Source organism: Teleopsis dalmanni, chromosome 2, assembly GCF_002237135.1.
Source record: "Teleopsis dalmanni isolate 2A chromosome 2, ASM223713v2, whole genome shotgun sequence".
In the NCBI taxonomy this organism is placed as follows: domain Eukaryota; kingdom Metazoa; phylum Arthropoda; class Insecta; order Diptera; family Diopsidae; genus Teleopsis; species Teleopsis dalmanni.
In genome coordinates this window covers 10,142,456-10,159,359 of record NC_051847.1, presented here as the reverse complement: position 1 = coordinate 10,159,359, position 16,904 = coordinate 10,142,456, and positions in this window count along the sequence as shown.

Genomic DNA, 16,904 nt, shown 5'->3' with positions numbered 1-16,904 from the left:
GAAAGCCAGAATGTAGGAAAGTAGTTTCCGTCCCAGTGACCTTCTCCTGTTGCAGATCAAGGCAGGGCAGTCACAGAGAATATGACTGGAAGTCTCGTCTGCTTCTAAGCAGAGTCGACAATCTATCTCTTCAGACAAACCCATTTTGACCAGTAGCGGCTTCGCTTGACTGAAAACGAGTTATCAATCAAAGACCTAGTTGTAGACCAACTTAATACACAATATGTCCTCGCAAGACTGTCGGCAGACTCATTACCATTGATTACTGTGTGACCAGGGAGTGACTGGAAATCATCACTTTTTTATGCCTGCCAGCTGCTGCAATGTGTCATAACAGTCTAATAGAAGCTTTGAGGAAAACTACTGATATTTGAGTATACACAAACCTGAATACTGATTAATCACTGCTGTCTTATGTGGACATATTTCTGTTAACACCACCTTTTAATAATGGTGAAATATTCTGTAACACAACTGTTAACCTTATATGCTCATTTTCAATTGTCAGAAAATTGATCGAATTACTTTTTATTAAAGCTAGATGTGTTAGAATTATTTATAATTTTAATTGGTCCAGATTAACTTAAGATAGTTTCTTTAGTGAAAGTAAATGGATTTCAAAGCATTATTATCGTCTGTTGAAATAATAAAAGGAATCATTAAGATTACGACCGGCACTCCTATAATGTAATGAAAATAAATATAAGAGATGATAAAAATTTCACTTTGTTAGACAATTATTGCATTATTTCGCATTGCAATTCTGAAATTTTTTGTTTTATCTTAAATAACTCTCTACTCTCTTTTCAATTCTTTATATACTATATTTTAAGCTTTTTCTGTTATAACATAAAAACTTGCTGTATTTACTTAACTGGCATGAATGTTATTAAAGTATATTAAAATAAATACCAGATTTAATAAAAAGCTTTAAATGTTTACTGCTCTTTCAGTTCCTTGTTAATAAAAAAAAAATAGATAAAAATTACTTTCTATAATAATAAAAGTAAACATGTGTGGTGGATTTAAGTTACATAAGTATTTCGCTCCCTGGAATAACTCTGGGAATGTGTACAAAATAATAAGGATGCACGGGATGTTTAATGTTGACATGCAACATATTGCAACGCATAGATGCACCGCTGCAACGAATCGCTTGACATGACATGACTGCTTACTTCCTTGCTTTTAATATCAGAAAAATGTTGGAAGAAGTGGTGGTAAGCATTCATATCCAATTTTAAATTTAAACCTTACACATCTGCTATTCCCAATGGCTGAATTATATGCAGCACTTGTTGTCGATAGCTGAGGAAGTATTTTCAATACGTGCAGTAAAAGTTTTGTTGCTATTTTCCTTTCGTAGAAATTTAAGTTCAACTTCAAAACAATAAAGTGTTTTGTCAAAGGAAATGAAATAATAGGGAAATGAAGCGAATTATATGAAAAAATACAACAAATTAACAGGATAAATACTATTTAATATTATTTTTAGTATGTTTCAATAAATAACAAAGGCTGCAAATTATTTCCGGCTTAAACTTTCGAACCTTAAACATTTAAAATATTTTTAATGAAATATTTTTGCTGGCATTTTGCAAATAGTTTATAAAATAAAATTTTACTCTTTACAGTTGAAAGGCAATATTTGCGGTTATCCAATTAAGAACGAAATAGTACAATTATAAAAATTAGTTTCAGAGTTTCAATATTTATTTTTCAATATTTGTTTAATAAGTTTGACACTAGCTAAAAATTAAATTAAAATCTATATTAAAGGAAATTAAAATTTTATTTATTTTATGACCTTAATATTCACTAATTTTTTATCACAGATTTTTATTCGGCAATTTCACGGATTAAATATTGATAGACTTAGTAGGATTGATTGATATAACCTAATTATTCAATTATCTTTAACATATACCTTAATTAAATTTTACTTAAACTGTACTCAGTAGATCAAAAAAACCAGAAACCTCCACAAGTCTTGTACACAGCCAATAGCCTGACCGTAAGACTTGCAGCTTCTACATTCTTTTTATAGCATTATTTATTATTAAACTATTTTATATCTATTTATAAAACAATTAAGCACATATATTCATATATTTTTAATTTAATTACCAATTAAATAGAACCAATTTTTATCAAATATAATAAAATAATATTTTTTACAGTTTTGCTTATGTGGTTTTGTAATCTGATGAAATTAAATTTAATTAAATTTGTAATATGTTTACTAATGTATTTAACAGGAATTAAATACTTAAATTTAATTCTTTGTTAATGTAATAAACAATTATTTTAATAGTTATAAATAAAAAGTTATATTTACGTAAATGATGAAAATTTATTTTTAGAAGTCAAGTGGTCAGCAGAAATTATAATGCAGAATGGAAAATTAAAAGTTTAAATATATATCTTAAACAAATATAGTAATTTAATCCACAATTGACAATATATTAGTTACATTTGTGATATTATTGCTTGCCAATAAATAGTAATGTACCGAAAGTAATTTCTAAGACGAATCTTCTTCTCAAATAATTTGCAACAAAATATCTATTGCCATTAAAGAAATCAAAATGTTCTTTGCAAAATTGAACAAAAAAAAAAAATAAAATATACGAAGAAATTTGTTAAGATATAAAAACTTTTTTAATAAAATATATAAATATACAATATGAATAATAAAATGGAATTAGAACATAATTATATGAAGATTATTATATTACCAGAAAGCAAGGATCAATTATCAAAGAAAATCATTTGCTTGTTCTGAGAAATTACTTGAAGCAAGTAATAAGCCTTCGGAATCATAATTAACTTGCACAGAAGTTTTTTTGAATAAAGTTCATTACAGAATAAAAGTTGTTATGTATTTATTAATACGTATCAGATCGATATTGAAGCAGGATACACAGTCCAATTTATATAGAAGGTAAATTTGTACCAATTTGAAATAAGTTTTTTATCTAAATCATGTTATCGCTATATAAAAAAGTTGCATTTATTTTAATAAATATTCTAACTAAATTCTTTTATTTAAGCTTATAACAAACATTAACTCGATGCATGTATACTCATTCATATATTGTGTAAAACGCGACATTCTTATTGAAATAGAACAGTGAATTTCAACATGTTTTAAGTAGTGGAAACCAAAACTAATATTTAATGCGTAAAAAACTTACAATGTGTTCTATAATTAGTCCAGTAGAAGCAGGCTCTTTGAATTCAAGGGCAATTAGGAGATTATTTGTAAAAATAAACCCATTACATAAAAGCAAAAACTAAATTCGTATTGTATGGCAGATAATTAGAGACTGTCTACGAATCTTGTAGATACTAAACAAAATCTAGTAACACTAATTGGCGAAGCCAGTCCTTCTGCTATGGTAATGTAGATGTTGGCAAGCATTGATGAGTGGATCCTTTACAAAGCGGACGAAATACTTAGTACACAATCGGAGTGAAAGCACACTAATTGCTCTTCTAACCTACCCTATGAAGGAATACCTTAACTGGTTGTGCTGCAAGGATTTCCAGGATTTTTACCTGAGAATATGGGGACTTTTTAGTCCGTAGGCATGTATGACTCAATGAGTCGTGTATAAATCGGGCATTCATTTTGTACGGTCCATTTGTATCTTTAGAAAATTTTTCCTCTAGGTTCCTCCATATGTTTATGAACGCAGATGTTGCGAATACGGATGAATTATGTTTTTAAACTTGAGAAAATTTTTGTGTAATTTTTAAACTAGATTTAAGTTAGATATTTAAATCTTTCGTTAAGAATTGAAGTAAGTTTAGAGAACGTCAGTGTTTCGTAAAATATAGATTGAGAATCACTCCAATTATATACAAAAATGTATAAAAAATTAAAATCCATTTATTTCACAAACAATACTGCACATACATTATTATATGGCTAATTTCTATAGAAATTGAACTAATATTAAATAAAAATTTTTACAAACAGTTGTGATATTTTCTCATTTCAGTTCAGTTAACAAACTATACATACATACTCGTATTTAATTTAAATTGCACTCATTTTTACTGAAAAATCTTTATATCCAGTAGTCCTGATACCAGTGATTTTTTATTGAAAGCTATGTACAAGAGTAGCAAACACAAAACTAATATCTGTGTGTGTTTTACATTAAAGTTCTATTATTTATGACATCAGATACAATACCAACATTATTTGTGCTTAATAAACCTCACATATCAATATCATACCAGGCATAAAAGCCTTCCAAAGACTGACACTAACAACGAACGGGTTGTAAACCTGCAGAACTGCAGTACACATAAAAGATATCATACCATTAAAGTACGTATTTGTTGTTGTATGTATAAAGATAGTTGTTGTGTCTGTAAACTGAAAAAATGCCATATAAAATATTATAGTTTGCAAATTTATGTTTTGCTTGTATCTAAAGGGTTTCTCTTCTTTAAAGCACTTAAAGTTGTTCATTTTTTTTTATAAAATTTTTTTCAACTTATTATTCTGCACTTTCTGAAAAAATTTCTAAAAATATCGTAAAATCATGCTGAAAATAAATAAACACGGAAAAGTTGTGGTTTTGGTTTTTATTGATGAGAAGTAAAAATCAGGATCAGAAACGGAATTGTGAAAACAAACGTCAATCGAAAGTAATTGACATGTTTGCAAACGAGCGCATTCTAATATGAAATCCTTTGTCAACGTATGCACAATAACAAAATACAGGGGTTTAGGCATTTCTAGCATCTTCGTCAAAGTTTACCAAGTATTGGAAAATATAGAAATTTACCCGTTGAAATTCTGAAGCACTTTTGCAAATTGTACGTACTTAAGTTTGCACAGTGGGACTTTCTAAAGCGTATGGAAATTGTTTGCAAAAATAATATAAATCTCGTGCGAAAAACATCAATTTGAATGCTAAATATGAAATATGGTTATTTGACTTCTGTTTGACTATTTGATTAAATTTTTTGAAAATATCATCTCGTCTTTCTGGTAAATTATATATTTGTCACCATTCGTTCTGTACGTGTTCAAATTTTAAATTGATGAGCTTACAATTTGTCATATTGTCATAGTAAATTGTGTAGTTGCATAAATTAAATACAAATTTGAGTAAATTAAATTGAAATTTGTTCATTTCGACAAATGAAAACAGTTATTGAAGAATTTACACACATAAATTGTACATAATTACACATAAATTGTAACAAATTTTAAAAAATGTCCCAAAATTTTATTTCTTTATAAAATACATTTGATTTCTATTGTATATTTAAGCCTTTTGGATTTTTGGAACTCAAGAAAGTATAGAAAAAACTATGAACGCAGAAAAGATACCAAAACCTTGGCTCACAACAATTACTCCGGATATTCAAAAACAAGCTTGAAGTAAAACTTAATTTTTATCCTTTAAAAGGGATAAAATATGCACTTTCACAAGCACAACTGATTGTCATATGTTATCTTGTGGAATTCATAATCTAACAAGATGATCAAGTTTACTTGATTCTCATCTCTTAACTTATAATTCATAATTCATAAATAAATAATTTTGTAATATATTGTTAAATTAACCTTTATCGAGTGAAGCAGATGGTTATATGGAAATTTCTTGCAACTGTAAGGGCTTCTCTGTATCACAGTGGAAGATATGTTTTCTTTCAAATTACATATATCACATTCAGGTTTCTGTAAAGTATTTTTTTGTATTATTTAGCCGTTAATTGTGGTCATAGAATCGGTTTTTTAAATCGGGTTTATGCATATCTTTGAGTTTTCTATCCACACAGATTGTTATATGGGAGCTTCATGCAACTGTAGAGGCTTCTCTGTATCACAGTGGCAGATACCTTTGCTTTCAAATTACATATATCACATTCATTTTGTATAAAGAGTATCTGTAAAGTATTATTTAACCATTATTTGTGATCAGATTATCGGTTTTTTAAATCTGGTTTATACATATCTTTGAGAGTTTTCTATACGACGTAGTATTAAAATCAAAAAAATGAAATTCCTGAAGTTACACTCTGTTTAAGTAAACTTTCCTGATTGCAGTATCTTACAAAATTTACAGGTAAAGAGAATATTATCAATTTAAAATTATATATTTTGCTGAATTTAAGTAAACTAATTTGCTCGCAATAAGTGTGTGCTTAACATTTTAATTAATACAGCTTTTTAATTTATTTTAATTGGCGGTGAGTCAAGTACAAAATAACTTTAATTGCATTAACATATATTTACTTAAGTAAAAGCTTTATTATTACTGTTAAAATTACATGAATTTTCTGAACTCACAAAGAGCCGGCTTATAAAGTAACGAATTTAAATTTTTCATTTTCACTGAAGATGTATATTATATATATATATATGAAGGTGTTAAAGTAAATTAAGACATCTAAATGGAAAAGCTACGTATACGCACGGATGCACTTTCAATTCGAATGTGCTACATAATGGTAAATAGGCAACATTGCAACATATGTAATACTATTACAATTGTGCAATATAAAACATTAACAAGTATTAACACAGAATAAATACACATATTTGTATAAAGATCTTCTTATAAAGTTTCTTAATTATATTTTTGTCAGAAAATTTATTTTTTAGTTCCAAGAAAATTTAAAACTTTACAATAATGGAAAAAATTTATTACATTTAATTTTTAGTAGTATAATGGCTTTCATGCAAATTTTCGGTCACTATACAAAAAGTTAATCTTCAAGAATTTGTAGAACAAATATATATATACCTATATACATAAACTGAAATGTGATTTAAATTGTTCATTTTTAGTAGAAATTTTAAGACTAAGAAAAACATATTTAGTAAAAGTTTATTACTTAGATAAAAAACATTTTAATTTATTTCATGTTCTTGAATTTAAATAACTCAGAAACAAAACACAAAATAAAAAACTGATTAACTGATTAAAAAACTGACATCTAAATAAGAAAGTTACGTATACGCACGGATGCACCTTCTTTCCAATGTGTAACTTAACAGCGCAGTTAGTTTTAACTTTTATTTTTTATTAAAATAAAATTAATTACATAAAATACAATTAATTTCTTTAGGAGTGAAATAACTTTATAAAACAAATATCTATTAAAAAGTTTTTAATTAAAAAGTTCCAATACTTCAGTAGAAAATTTTTAATTGTATTTTTTAAATATTTTTTAAAAAACAATTTTATTAGTAACAAGCATTGCTAATATCTGTAATATTCTTATAACAGTATTGTATTTATTCTATAATTATGTTGAGGGTAGTTGAGTCAGCGCACTTGAGCACTTTTATTCTCTATTAACTGTGAGGTTTCTTCATAACCTCTCTCTATGCGTTGACTGGGTTGTTGTTTATCACTTCATCAGACTAAGCAATAACTGACCACAGATCTGCATACCTCCCCGTGGATTGTGTAACCATTATGACTTTCGATAACGCGGTGTTGGTAAGTCCGTCAGTTTTCGGGGTCTATCCCTTAAACATTTTTTGATCTCATCAATCTTGAGGTCCCTCAGAATGTCATTCGTCCTAATGTACCATGATACCTTGAAAAGTCTTCTCAGAGCCTGGCTTTGTGCAATTTCTAGCTGGCGAATAGTAGTGTTTGAGACCATGCTGAACGCTACACATCAAAATAGAAGCATCCTGTTCTTAGCATTGAGATTATCATTTTTGAATAGCGGTTGGAGATTATGAAAAATTTTGGTTCACTTCAAGTAAACTGTTGAATTGTACCAGATAGCAATGAAAACAAACAATAGCTAGATAGAAAAACTTAATTCAATTTTTAATATAATATTTGCTGTAATGCGTTATGGTTTTTACTTAACTTATTTTATTAAAGAATTTGAAAATTGCTGGAATGAGCATTTATGTTTTCAATTTTTCTTCATTGAATAGCGATACTCATGTCACTTATTATCAGTAGTGATAAATACATATTGAAATTATTTTTATTGATATTTAACTAAAAAGTTATTACAGCGTTTTTGCAAAAATTGGCAAAATTGCTTTCTTATTGAATAACAACATCATTAAAGTGTCATAAATTAATTGATAAACAATTTTCAATAAAATAGCAATTAAACTAAAATCATTATCATGTCGTCAAAACAATTTCTTTATTCTTCTTCTTCGATTTTCCAGTCATAAATGACTAAGAGTGGATACCGCTCGCAGTTGCTTCCGTGCAATTTAAAAAGTTTTTATTTCGTTTTTATTTTATGGTGATGGCATTCAGCGCCCAAATTACTTGTCACTGCGGTATGAACTATAAAATTCGCTTAACCACATGCCACATGTAAGCGTGCAGCAGTCACATACATACCCAACTGTAACTGTCAGTATGTGTAAGTAAGGTTATGTACTGCCTTCGTCGAAGACATTAAATTACTTTGTATCTATGTGAGCTGAGTGCTGAGTACTGAGTACTGAGTACTGGGTGCTGGATTGTGTACGTCATAAAACATTTTTAAATGTCTTTATTGTAAACTGAAAAAGTTGCCAACTGCGTTGATAATTTCGAAATTGTATCCTTGGTGTGAGCTGATATTTAAGTTGAGTGAATATTAATCATGTCAATAAAAACAATTACCAAAGTGGCTGATTGAGCTGAAATTGGGCTGCTACGTTAGCGTTTTGGGTAAAGTAAATGCTATGAAAAATAATTTATGCTTTAGAAGTCAAAAGTGATTTTATATTGGTAGTGACAAGGAACCTAAGGTATAATGAAGTACATATTACATTGTCTTCTTATACTGTGTCTGCACAAATAAACAAAATTTTTGCAATATTTTACCTTGCTTTTATGTGAGTTAATTGGACATATCCCAGCGCTGAGTTTAAAAAAAAAAATTTGAATATGTAATAGAAAAAAACACATTTTAAAAGTAATCTACAAAGATATTTTGAAAATATTACAAAAAAAAATGATGAAATAGAAAACGTTCTAATATTTTACATATACATAATAAATGAGATACTTTCATTTTAGATTATTACTTAATTGAAAGAATTTGTTAAGCTTATTAACTGAGTTGGTGTTAGTATAATAAACGATATTTATTTTAATGTATAAATTTTAAACCCTTCGAGTAGTACTTAAACTAGTGCTTCAGGTTCAACCATTAAAATTCTTTGCTATTGTCTTCTTCATCATTGTGAGTAGATTCTTTAATATATATAACATTTTATGCTTCAGCTATGTTTGCTAATACAAATTTATTCTACCTATAACATCTTGCATTTTCTGCATTGTATATTATTATTCTTCTTATTCTGCGCTTTTGGTGGCCGACTCTAATGGTGGTCTAACTCTAATGTTTGCTGTGGTTTCAGAAGATATTCACACGAACTAAAATAATAAAATTCTAAAACATAAAAATAAGACACTAAAAATAGTTTAAAACTAAAATTGCATTCACCTAAACATATTTATCAAATCCATCCTAACTTATTTTGTGTGTTGACATGAATACCGCAGAATATCACTGCAATAAACTTATTTCGAGTTTTGCTTACTTTTCACATCACAATTGTGAAATAAATATTTTTAAAAACTCAATTTAATCTCAAAATTATATTCTCTTTTTCGAGCAATACACCAGGAAACAAAAAAAATAAATAAATCATCGTTTTACAATTTGAATTTTTAGGAATATTTGCGCAGATATTTATATGAAAAATATAACGCAAAAGTGCGGCACTTGACTTTTTTATAATAAATTTACTTTTTATTTGAGCGAAATGAACTGTAAAACACAAGAATTGCAGTTTAATGAAAACGTTTGAAAAATATTTTCAAATATTAAACAAAATATTTGATTAAATTTCGGTTTTACTTTTCAGTTTGAATTTATATATTTAATTAAATATAGATAAATATAAAAAACACATCAAACAGAGAAAAATCAATTGAATTATAGTGCAAAATTTTAATTAAAAAAATAAATATAAATTTCTTTTGAATAACTGGGAAATAATATTAATAATTGCTTATTTTCTCTAATTTATATATACGAAATATATTGGGAATAAAAAAAGTTTTATGCAACTAGTCACTTGCTTCAAAAAAACTATTATTTAAGTTTAACATTCCATCCATACCAATTTGTATTTTATGAGCCTAAATTATAGTCACTCATAATCTTATGAGTAGATGTCTCTCAATATCTTAATTTTAGTAGAATTATGTTAGTAGTATACCCCAGTCTAGACTCATTTCGCTACACATAACATAATTATGATTGTTGTCATTAAGCATTTTGCAAAGGGATTAAAAACATTTGTTTCTCTTTTTATTATTTTATGGTTATTAAATTTCTAAGATCCGAACCACTTAAAGATTTAGGGTAGCTTAGTTCCTTTTTGTGCTTCGAAGTGTTTATAACCATGTAATAAGTGTCAGGTTTCTGTGTTTTCTGTGTATGTTGCGTAGTCAATACCCATATCTAATTAAAAAAATGTTTCTTAACTGCAAATTCTCATATATCAAGTGCATGGGTTGCCTTTGCAGACATTCACGGCGCATTATCTTTTCTGTTAAATATATAAGATGCTACAAATGCGTTTAGAGAATACATGCCACTTAAGACTTAAGACACATCGTGCATAATTTTTATGAGCACGCGCGCTTCTAAATCCCTACAAGGCACATTCAATAATTCATGCAACAAAATACTTCAATAAAAATAATAAGTCAACGAGCAAATAAAAGATACGCAATGTTTATGTGTACGCGATTGTAGTTATGGGATAAGAAATCCTAAACGCATACACGTATTTTGTGTGTAAGTGTGCGTGGGGTCTAACATCGAATAAGCTCAGCGGTTCTATGCGTTTGTCTGGTTGAGTTGAAGACAAGACATGATGAATGGTGATAAAGTCCTTTTACAAGTGTTTAAGTGAGAATTTATCTTTAAGGATAAAAAGTAGCGCAAAGCATAACGCTTTTTTTATTAAAGCTTATAAGTGAAACAATGTAAGGCGTTTAAGAACGCTTTGCCTTACTTTTCTTTTTTATATTATTTTCGTTTAGTACATTTGCTTTAAGTCTTTAAATGAAATCTATTTCTGTTGTGTTCTAGGCACTTTTAAAAATTATATTTCTATTAGTTTTGATTACTCTAATAATTAATTATTTTATATATAATTAGATAATATTAGCACCTTTCAAAGAAGCCAGATAATTCTTCGCACTGCGACGTAAAATGGTATAGTTTAGTGTCTTGATTTAAAATTTTAGATATATATATTTAGATATATAAAATATATATTATTACATGTGTTATTCATTTTAAATTAATTTCAAATATTAGTTCCAATGGTAAATTAGTTGTTATTACAACTATCACAAACTATAATAATTTAATATATACTATTCACCAAATATAATCACTTTGCTCAAACGGGAATCGGGAGATCCAAATTACTATCTCAGATGCTCAGATGCTGACCAGACATGAATAATTTTGTAAGTACCTGCACCGCATGGGAAAAGTGGATCTACCCGCCTGCATTTATGGTGATGGAGACTGTGACGATGCAGAGCACACTTTCTTTTACTGTAATAAGTGGCTCTAATAGTACAGATTGTACCTATAAATCCCAAAAATATAGTGAAAAAGATGCGAACCCAGAGAGTTGGTGAACGATAGAGTCATATGTGATTCAAATCCTTAAAACGAAGAAATTGCACCTAGAAAGGAAACCAGAAACTGGAATAATAAACAATGCAGACACCAAGAAAATGCGGTTAAAAAGTAGAGGTCTAAACGCAGATCGAAAATCATAAGAGCGTGGCTTGATATGCCAACAAAGCGGTTCCGCAGGGGAATAGGTCTCGCCGAAGAGGTGTTAATGTGAATATTAATAAAAAATAAGTTGTTTTACGTCTCGTTTAAATTATATACTACATTATATGAAAATAATAAGTACGTTAATATTCTTTCTTTTGATGTATTTAGTAAAATAATAACGCACTCAATGAACTCTCTCGATATTAATGTAATATATATTTCAGGTTTGCTTTAATATTGAATAGTATAAATAGAATTAAAATTAAATCATTCCTTAACCAGAGTTTCAAAAAGAATTATGCTTTTATGCAATTATTATGCCTGAAAATATTTATATGCAAATAATAATAATAACAACTTTGTTTTAATTAAAAAAATATTTAATTTTTAATATTTATTAAATTAAATTTTTCATTGCAATGATTTATAAAAATAAATTTTAACATTGATTGACTGTAACGGCTTAATTTAGCGGAATTTATAAAAAATGTATATAACACTGTCACATTCCGATGCCATTATAATTGATATTAATATTTCAACGAACCATTGCTGATGGAATTGTCCAATAATTTGTTGCCTTTATTGGTTTCAACGCGGATGCTACATGTTCCATGTATTGAAAATATGTCCAATTTTGCTTCAGATAAAACCGCAATTTTGTGCTTGCCTAGGGACTGCATACAATTTTTACCACAGTCCACAGTCCTCAGTGTACAATGAACAATGCAATGAAATATATACCCGATTAAGTACTTCAGTGATTGTTAAATGCGTAGGAATAGTTTAGTTACGCATTTCGTTGGGAAAATTTAAATATGGCTTTTGTTCTGGAATCAGGCGCTTATTGCATTTTATTCAGTGCAGTAATTGCAGTGAATTGGTCAGCAGAATATTATAAATACTTTCAGTTATGCCATGTGTTGCCTTAATTATTGTAATTAAATTGAGTTATAAATGCACATTTTAATGAATTTAAACAAATGAATGAGAGAATTTTAATTCATCCGTTGAAATAATGTATCTACACAATTAGTTATTCCAGTCAACACTTAATTTTCATTTGATATTAAGTTTAATTAGCCTAATCATTTAAATAAAATTTTGTAATGAAAATTCTCATGCAAATTTGTCACGTAAAACTCAACAAATAATCTAGAAGAAGTATCCTTAAAACATTTAGCTTTTTGATTGACTAAAAATTTGAGAACAATAAATAAATACAAAGGTGCTCATATCTGTATCTACATAGATAATCAATATATCACATATATTCACATATAATTCTCTTCCAAGAATCTTAGATTTATCTAACATGCTCCGGATATTGACAACTTAAAAAACGATGTACTTTGCTAAGTGCCTAACCGCACATAAATCAATGGCAATGAGTACAATCTCATTAACGTCAATCAGTTGTCATTGAGGAGACTAAATATAGCTCTGTTGAGAAGCTCATAAGATGTCTAATCACATTCTTTGTGACTATCTGGCTTCCATCTGGGCCAAAGTCCTGTGTCCATATTTTCATCTTATATTAGGAAATGTTTAACATTTGTCATTTTAACCTGTTTAGTCAGCGTTGACAAGTACTACAAAAGATCTGTCATGGCCACAGTGATACGCTTACTTTAAAAATTCCTATATTTCATATTTACTGTATTATTTAATTTATATAGTCGTTGGGGCTCAACATTATATACATTATTGTCAAATTACATTAAATTTAAATTTTGCATTCAATAATTGATATGGCTATGCATGTTAATACATATTTAAGCGTTGTCAAAAGGCTTAATGGGTTCGAATGCAATTATTTTGTGTATTATGTTTGCTCATTGAAATAAACATTTTATTTAAAATTTGCCTAAAAGCTCAAAATGGGAAATAATCTTAAAACCAATAAATAATTAAGTAAACCACAAAATTGAAATTTGATTTAATTAACCACAAAGTAAATAAATACATTATATTCATTTGACGATAACATAGAAGTATGCATATTCAATTAAAAATAAAGTTTACAGAAACTATTCATTAAATAATTTAAATATATTACACATAAACTAATATTAGAAACACTTAATAAAATAATTCATTTCAGTAAAACTGAAATTGAGAAGTGCACCGTGGTTAGTACTTGCTTTGTTTAGAATATTGTTTATATTACTTAAAATAAATAAATGTGAATGTAAAGTAAAATATAAATAACAAAATAGTTAATGCCTAAAATAGCACTAACAGTCAGTATAATATTGAAAACATCACTAATGATAACGACAGCATAAAAATTTATATGAATTAATTTACTTTACCAGCCGATGGCAGCAAAATGTTCATCACTCATTCGAATGCGGTGAAGTGAACATAAAACACCTCAAAAATAACATTTTTTCCTTTGAGCTGCGTTGGTGCTTTGTATTGAAGCACTTGGCAGCAGCCATTTTATGTTGTCAATGTCAACAGTGGGAAGTTAACAGCTCAAACTGACAAGTGCAGGCAATTCATTTAACCGCCGAAGAACGAAACAAATACTTTAACAGAAAATACACTCTTTTATGTTATCCAGTTAATGTAAATGTAAGTGTACTGTAAACACACAGTACACATAGTACACAGCTTTTGAAAATTTTTAACAGCTAATTGAAAACTGTGCTATGTCTTGTTTGGTTGTTTGTTTGATTGATAATACGAAAGTTTGAAATTTTAATAATTCAGTGATATTCCTTTTTTGGAATTGCTTTTAAAAAATTATAATGAGATCTCACATAATTTGCTTGTTAAAATTCCTAATAAGAAGACAATAGCTTTAATACTGCCAGTAATTGTATTATTTAGTTAAAGTCGGTATAATCAATTTATTAAATTATTTTTGTTATTCAGAAGATAACATTCTTCATGTTATCCACAAAATTGCCTAATATTTCATATGGAGGCTAAAAATGAAAACTTTAACATATTTCGTTTGAAAAAATAATGTCTAATGTCTAAAGCAATGTTAATGTTACTCCACGAGGCGCAGTATTTTTATTTTAATTTAAATGACCAATTAACCCGCTCTGATGCGATGACATATGATGCGGCTTTAATATTAATTAAATAGTATTGATTATTTAGAGCATATATTGACATGACGTTAATATAAACATTTAATATAAAGTATTTTTAATATTTTTACTAACATAAACAACCAAATTTTTCGCAAGAATTTACTGGCATTGTTAAAATTTTAAAATTATTTATTTATGGACTACACTAAAGTTCAGCACACAACAACTTCGTTCGTAAAAAAACTTAAATCTTTTGTGGCTAAAATTTAAAAAGTTGCATTTTAATGCATTTTTAAAATATTTACATGGTCAATAAATATTTTCCTATTAAATTTTATTATTTTACTTTCAGTCTATATTGTGTAAGGAACGTTTTTTACGTTGCATATATTTTAATATTATTTCAGTAGAAGTTTTCCCATGGTTCCATATTTTACAATATTTTCAACTACACAGATATAGCTCCTTTTTTACAATTAAGTCATAAATCCTTCAGAAAGCAGTTAAACTATGTTGAAGTGCTCTTAAAGCTGTCGTTAAATTAATCTAATAATAATTTTGTTTGCGCTCCTTTCATATTTCAATGCATACTTTTATGCGCTTATACAAAATATCTTGTGTTAAGCATTAGTAAGATTATATTGTCATGAATGCAGATACTCGCAGTAAAAACTGTATGCTTTTAGCGCTTAATGTGTTTCTCTACATGTTTTCAATGTGCATTGAAGGTGTCAAGGTGTTATCATTATTTCGGAAAGCACCCAACACACTTCACATGCAAAATATTCACATTAAAAGACTTAAATTTAAATTTGTTTTAATTTTAGATAAAAGATAACAGATAAAGGCTCTTATCAATTATTTATTTAACTTCATTTTTTGTAGTGCTTTAGCTTTTTTTGCGTTAAAATGTGGAAAATATTTTTGTGTACAAAGATAAGTTATACCTCCTAACAATATGCCAGCGAAATTTTCATTACAGTGCCCACACAATAGCGCTTGTCTTTGTTGGTTTTTTATTGTTTTAATCAGTTTATGTTTTGTGCGCATTTTAACATGTAAAATCCCAGTACTTTAGTTGACTTAACTGCAATTAATTTTTATGGCTCTATGTCTGCTTTCAGGTTAGCATGGCATGTGGCTCAGACTGCTTCTGGAAATGTGGCCAATTGACATGTGAATTAAGATAAGAAAAATCAATGAGTTTAGCAAATTTAGTGAATTTATTTTTGAAAGCACCACGAGTTGTCGTAAATTACTCAACACTTACACCATGTGATTTCTTTTTATGATTAATTTATTCCGTTTTTATTTTGTGGAATATAACAGTAAATTGATAAGCTTTCTACATTAATGCATTTTGTAAGTTAGCTGAATTTTTTTGGGATTTACGACTATTAAAATATAACTGCTGAAACAAATTCGTTTATGGGAAAAGATTATATTCATTTAAATATTTATATAAATAAACCAATTGACTTGCCATTAGTTTTATGGTAAACATGAGGATGTGCATACTAGTGTGGATAGTTACTTTAAGTACAAATAGTAAAATACCTTAAATTTATAATAATTATTCTGGATCTTTAATATCGGTTTTATCTACTATATATTTCTATAATACAAAATTAAGGATCATTACTTGCTTAAGCATTTAGTATTCACCTTTCATTATTTACGAAATCATAAATAAAAATATTTTGTAATAAAATTGATAGAATTAAAACATTGCAAAAAATGTTTTTTATAATATAAATGTTTTTGAACAAAATTAAAAAACCATTAATGATAGACATCTCCTAATACTTGAAATGGCTGTGTGGTCAGCCAAAAATTCTAAATATTAAAAATAATTAAATAAATCTATATTTTAAATAATTCTATTTCACTACTGTTCGAAAATCTCTCTATTAAGAAATAGTTTAACATCATATTAATGAAACAAAATCAAGTTTAATATAAAAATAATTTTAAATATAAAATCTAATTAACTTCATATCACTACAACTTAAAATATTAATTAAA